We start from the raw sequence: 6,207 nt of genomic DNA, 5'->3' as shown, positions 1-6,207 counted from the left end.
TTTTTCTGTTTCCAAACATTTTACATGACAGGAAAGCGGAGAATAAATCATCTGACACTCTACTGTAAAAAAGTCTTTGCGCCTCTCTTCTTTTCATCTTTCCTAAGTGTACATATTACCAAAATGTCTTTAGGTTGAGGTCCCCCTGTGAAAACTTTACAGGGTGTTGTGTCCTCAGCCACCCTCCTGTCTTTTCCTAGTCCTGGCATTTTAGAACTCTCTGGGGATGACCCAGGATACCCACTGTGGCCATGTCTATTGGAGGGTCTAGTGAGTATGAGTATCAGCCCCAGGGTCATCTCATCGCCAAGGACAGCCTGAGGTAGGGGGTAGAGTCTCTCAGGGGAGCAGCTGGATGCTCTTGGCCTTAGAGGAATCTCCTGGTATAGTTTCATCTACAGTGGTGACCCCTTAGGGTCATTAAAATTTGAGGACATTAAAATTATGGACAATACAATGTAATGTCATTAAAGTTAGGTCTTTAAAGTTGTTCCTCCAGCCCGAGTTTTTATTCCTCGGAGACACGTTGATGGTCTGCCAATCGGATGCTGACATTGAGAGGAAAAGGCAGAAATGATTTCTGCTCTCTAGATTGTCCCAGACTTGTGAAGAGAGAAAAACTGTCCCAAAGGACAAGGAAAACCCACCCCAGAGAGGATGTACAAGAACCTGAATATTCAAATGCACTTAAGACACACAGGAGGACAAAGAGCAGTGCCAGTGCCTCCTAGGTGGTCACTGAGTACTTTACTGAACAGGATGGGTGTCCCGAGGGATAGAATGGCCTGCCGTGACACTTAGAAAGGTCTGCGTTGGAGTCAGCACTGCCTCTCCCTGAGTTTGTTACCTTGAAAAGGCTTGTCCGCTTATTTGAGTTTCAGTTTTTCATTGACTGTAAGATACATTTTGTCAGTACAGCTTGAAAGATAAAAATACTATTTCCAAAGAAGCAAGGTAAAATGATATATTTTATTTGCTAAAAATTCATATTTATTTCTTCCCCAGAGTGAGTGTAGTAAGTTTTAAAGGTCTGTTCTATTTATGGATAATTTCAAATGGAATTGTATTACTTAGCTTTGTAAATGCTACTAGTGAAATAAAAGTGTGATCGATAAATTGATGATTTACAAAGATTTACCAAAATGTCACTTCCCCTATTGTAGCGTGGTGAGGAATTTATAAGAGTGGACACATCTGTATCCTCTTATCTGGATATATGAGGGTTTTTGTTTTGTTTTGTTTTGTTTTTTTGAGACAGAGCCTCATTCAGTCACCCAGCCTGGAGTGCAGTGGCATGATCTCAGCTCACTGCATCCTCTGTCTCCCGGGTTCAAGCAATTCTCCTGCCTCAGCCTCCCAAGAAGGTGGGATTACAGGCGCCCACCATCACACATGGATAATTTTTCATATTTTTAGTGGAGACGGGGTTTTACCATGTTGGCCAGGCTGGTCTTGAACTCCTGACCTCAGGTAATCCAACCGCCTTGGCCTCCCTTAGTGCTGGGATTACAGGTGTGAGCCACTGTGCCCGGCTTCTGAGGGTTTTTGCTGTTGTTGTTGTTGTTGTTGTTTGTTTTTTTGGAGATGCTGTCTTTCTCTGTAGCCCAGCTAGAGTGCAGTGGCGCCATCTCTGCTTACTGCAACCTCCGCCTCCCAGGTTCAAGTGATTCTCCTGTGTCAGCCTCCCAAGGAACTGGGATTATAGGCACCCACTACCACACCTAGCTAATTTTTGTATTTTTAGTAAACACGGGGTTTTAGGCCCGGCACAGTGGCTCATGCCTATAATCCCAGCACTTTGGGAGGCCAAGGTGGGTGGATCACGAGGTCAGGAGTTCCAGACCAGCCTGGCCAACATGGTGAAAACCTGTCTCTACTAAAAATACAAAAAAATTAGCTGAGCATGGTGACAGGCACCTGTAATCCCAGCTACTCAGGAGGCTGAGGCAAGAGAATTGCTTGAACCCGGGAGGTGGAGGTTGCAATGAGCCAAGATCTTGCCACTGCACCCCAGCCCAAACGACAATGCGACAATGCGACAATGCGAGACTCTGTCTCAAAAAACAAACAAACAAACGAACAACAAAAAGACGGGGTTTTGCCATGTTGGCCAGGCTGGTCTCAACCTCCTGACCTCAGGTGATCGTCCGCCTCAGCCTCCCAAGGTGCTGGGATTACAAGCGTGAGCCACCACTCCCGGCCCATTCCATTTTCTTTTTATTCCCTTAATATGTTTGAGTTTGTCTGTTCCTTTATCACTTTTTTCTTACATAAAAAAAATTCTGCCTAATCCTTCATAAAAAAAAAAAAAAAGTTGCTGTGACTTCTTAAAGTGTTTTGGTTTTTTTATCTTTCATATTTGAATGTATAATAAGTTGACTATTGTTCATGGAATAGAGAAGAATGCAATGCATTTTCCCAAGTAGATGCTAGCCTGGTTTGCCTCATATTTTAATGTGCATGTGATTTCTTTTTCTATTCTACAGTGCCTATTCTCTCATTCATCAACTTTCCATATAAATGCTGGGTCATTAAGACTTTTTCTTTCCTTGGTCTGCTTGCTCATCTCTCTGCTAATACTGTGCTGTCCTGAATATTTTCGTTTGAAAATCTTAGAAGTATGTTAGACAAGCAATCACTCTTTTTTTAGATGACTAAAAATCATTAGACATTTGTCATTTTTACTCTGTATGAAAAAGTAGTTTTTCTTGCCTAAAACAACCTGATTTGGGAATTTATGTGATTTCATAGGATTAACATCTGGAAGTGGTGACATTAATGTCATTTTAAAAAACATGTGTCATATTTCCTCTTATTCCTTTCTGCCTTGACATTGTGCAATAGAAATTTTAAAAATTATTGTATTAGTATTATTAAATATCAACTATTGGTTTTATTTTCTTCTCAATTGAATTTAATAAGCCTATTCTCTCTTGGTGTAATCACATGGAATGGGCTCAACTGCCCAGTTAACAAGCGACAGCACATGTAAAATATTGTCTACCAGGGAAAGTCATTGAACACTTACTGTTCAGACTGTGTTTTGGCGTCTGGTTCCCTAAGCACCACTGCAGTGACACAAAATAATAGATCTTCAGCAGAAAAAGTTCTGGCAAATATATTGCATAAGTAATTCTTATTCTTATTACTTGGGTTGGTGGAATCCCTTTCAAAATGTAAGTTACTAATACAAACGAAGATTGAACTTTGTGAGCAGGCATTTTTAAGAATAAGTAGTCTCAGGACTGATAATATTAACTCACTTATGCACATCAGGTAGGACTTTATTATGGCACATACTAGAAATGTACAAAGTGAAGTTACAAGGTAACTCCTGGCAGCACATCTTACTCCCTGGATTCTCTAATGAGATGGGTGTTTCTACTTTGCTGTTGTCTTTTTGAAGAGTTCAATTCTAGCATTAATACTGCCGTGTGGGAGGGAGTATGTGTGAACAGAGTAAGAGTTGTGACAATCAAGTCATAGAATATATGCTTGGAAATTTTAGAATCATGTACATAGCTTATGAATTGAGTATAGGTTCCCAGTGCTGTCAGTCTCACCTATCCTTCTATACATATGTGTGGAATGTTCTAGGACTCCGTGGCTTTTGAGGATGTGGCTGTGAACTTTACCCAGAAGGAATGGGCTTTGCTAGATTCTTCTTAGAAGAATCTCTACAGAGAAATGATGCAGGAAATCTGCAGGAATCTGGCTTCTGTAGGTGAGAATGACAACACATTTCACTTAATTACAGAAGTATTTCCCTATCATCAGTGCTATTTGTGATTTGGAATGTGGCAAGGGAATGATTTGGTGAAGAAATCAGACATGGGCACTGTGTACAATGAACATGAAATCTAGTAATGTTTCTACAGTTTGTAATAATTCATGATAATTTTGTGGGTCTGCATTTTAGGAAACAAATGGAAAGACCAGTATATTGAAGATCACTTCGAAAAACCTGGGAAAGATATAAGATAATTTGCACTGAGAAGAGGAAATAAAGTCCTCTGAAAGAATCTTAGCATGTCATGAACTTAAAAACAAGCAATCAAAACAAATAAGAGTCACTGTAAATTTATTTCTTTTTAGAAAAATTTCACCCAAAATGTAACGTACTTCAGTGTAGCAGTCAGTGTTTGGAAAACAGTTTACTTGAAAATAGTACTACAAAATTGTGTATATGAATCTTACTATGTTGGTCATAGCCATGCAGGTGGTAGGTGTGTTTTCAGTAGTAACCCATTTACTTTCAAATAATTCGGTCATGGCAAAAAAAAAAAAAAAATATGCATTTTCCCTGGTATTGGCAGCAGTGTAAGTCCAAGACCTATTAATAAGTAGAAAGTTACTAAACCAAGCAATACAAATGTGCTTGTCATTTTTTTACAGAAATCATATGTCACAGAGACTGTGTGAAAGCAAAGAAGGTAGTCAGTGTGATGGACAAGTTGTCAGCCAAATTCCAAATCTTGATCTGAATGAGAACATTTCTACTGGATGAAAGCAATGTGAATGTAGTATTTGTGGAAAAGTCTTTGTACGTCATTCCCTCCTTAATAGGCACATCCTAGCTCACTCAGGATACAAACCATATGGGGAGAAGCAATATAAATGTGAACAGTGTGGGAAATTCTTCGTTTCTGTTCCAGGTGTTAGAAGACACATGATAATGTATAGTGGAAATCCAGCTTATAAATGTACGATATGTGGGAAAGCTTTTCATTTTCTCAATTCAGTTGAAAGACATCAGAGAACTCACACAGGAGAAAAACCCTATAAATGTAAATAGTGTGGTAAAGCGTTCACTGTTTCCGGTTCTTGTCTAATACATGAATGAACTCACACTGGAGAGAAACCCTACGAATGTAAGGAATGTGGGAAAGCATTCAGATTTTCTTGTTCTTTTAAGATGCAAGAAAGGACTCACACTGGAGAAACACCCCATAAATGTACCAAATGTGATAAAGCCTTCAGCTGTTCCACTTCCCTTCGTTACCATGGAAGCATTCATACTGGAGAGAGACCCTAGGAATGTAAACAATGTGGCAAAGCCTTTAGTCAATTGAGTTCCCTTTGTAACCATAGAAGTACTCATACTGGAAAGAAAGCCTATGAATGTAAACAGTGTGACCAAGCCTTCAGTCGCCTCAGTTCCCTTCACCTCCAGGAAAGAATTCATACTGGAGAAAAACCCTATGAATGTAAGAGGTGCGGTAAAGCCTACAGTCGTTCCAGTCACCATACTCGCCATGAAAGGAGTCATGATACAGAGGCTGCGTGTAGTGACTCAGCCTATAATCCCAGCAATTTGGGAAGCTAAGGTGTGTGTATTGCTGGAGCCCAGGAGTTCATAACTAGCCTGGATTAAAACAATGTGAAACAACCTGGGCAACATGGTGAAACCCTGTCTCTACAAAAAATAAAATAATGCCGGGCACGGCGGCTCACTCCAGGTACTCAGGAGGCTGAGGCAGAAGAATGGCGTGAATCCAGGAGGTGGAGCTTGCAGTGAGCCGAGATTGCACCACTGCACTCCAGCCTGGGCAACAGAGCGAGACTCCATCTCGAAAGAAAGAAAGAAAGAAAGAAAGAAAGAAAGAAAGAAAGAAAGAAAGAAAGAAAGAAAGAAAGAAAGAAAGAAAGAAAGAAAGAAAGAAAGAAAATAATTAGCTGGGCATGGTGGCACATTTCAGTTGTCTTAGTTCTTTTTCAAGGACATAAAAAGCTACGGGGGGTTGGGGGAAATCCTGTGCATGCCGATCGCGGGGTCAGGAGATCGAGACCATCCTGGCCAACATGGTGAAACCTCGTCTCTGCTAAAAATACAAAAATTAGCTAGGTGTGGTAGCATATGCTTACAATCCCAGCTACTCAGGAGACTGAGGCAGGAGAATCACGTGAACCCAGGAGGCGGAGGTTGCAGTGAGCCGAGATTGTGCCATGGCACTCCTGCCTGGCGACAGAGTGAGACCCCATCTCAAAAATAAATAAATAAATAAATAAATAAATAAATAAATAAAGCCCCTTGAATGTAAGAAATGTGGTAAAACATTTACTCTTTCCCATTCCCTCAAAAACATGAAAGAGCTCACACTGCAGAGAAACCTTAAGAATGTAGGAAATGTGGTCAAGCCTTCAGATTTTCCTGTTTTTGAAGATTTGGGAGGACTCAGAGTGGAGAAAAGCCTTTTTAATTTTAAA

At 40.4% G+C, this 6,207-nt stretch overlaps 1 pseudogene; it reads left to right on the top strand.

Moving 5' to 3' along the window:
- Positions 1-251: 251 nt before the first annotated feature.
- Positions 252-5,374, top strand: LOC144333225 (uncharacterized; annotated as a pseudogene).
- The last annotated feature ends 833 nt before the right edge of the window (positions 5,375-6,207 follow it).

This window comes from Macaca mulatta, chromosome 11, assembly GCF_049350105.2.
Source record: "Macaca mulatta isolate MMU2019108-1 chromosome 11, T2T-MMU8v2.0, whole genome shotgun sequence".
NCBI lineage: Eukaryota > Metazoa > Chordata > Mammalia > Primates > Cercopithecidae > Macaca > Macaca mulatta.
This window is presented reverse-complemented; position numbering and strand designations above follow the sequence as displayed.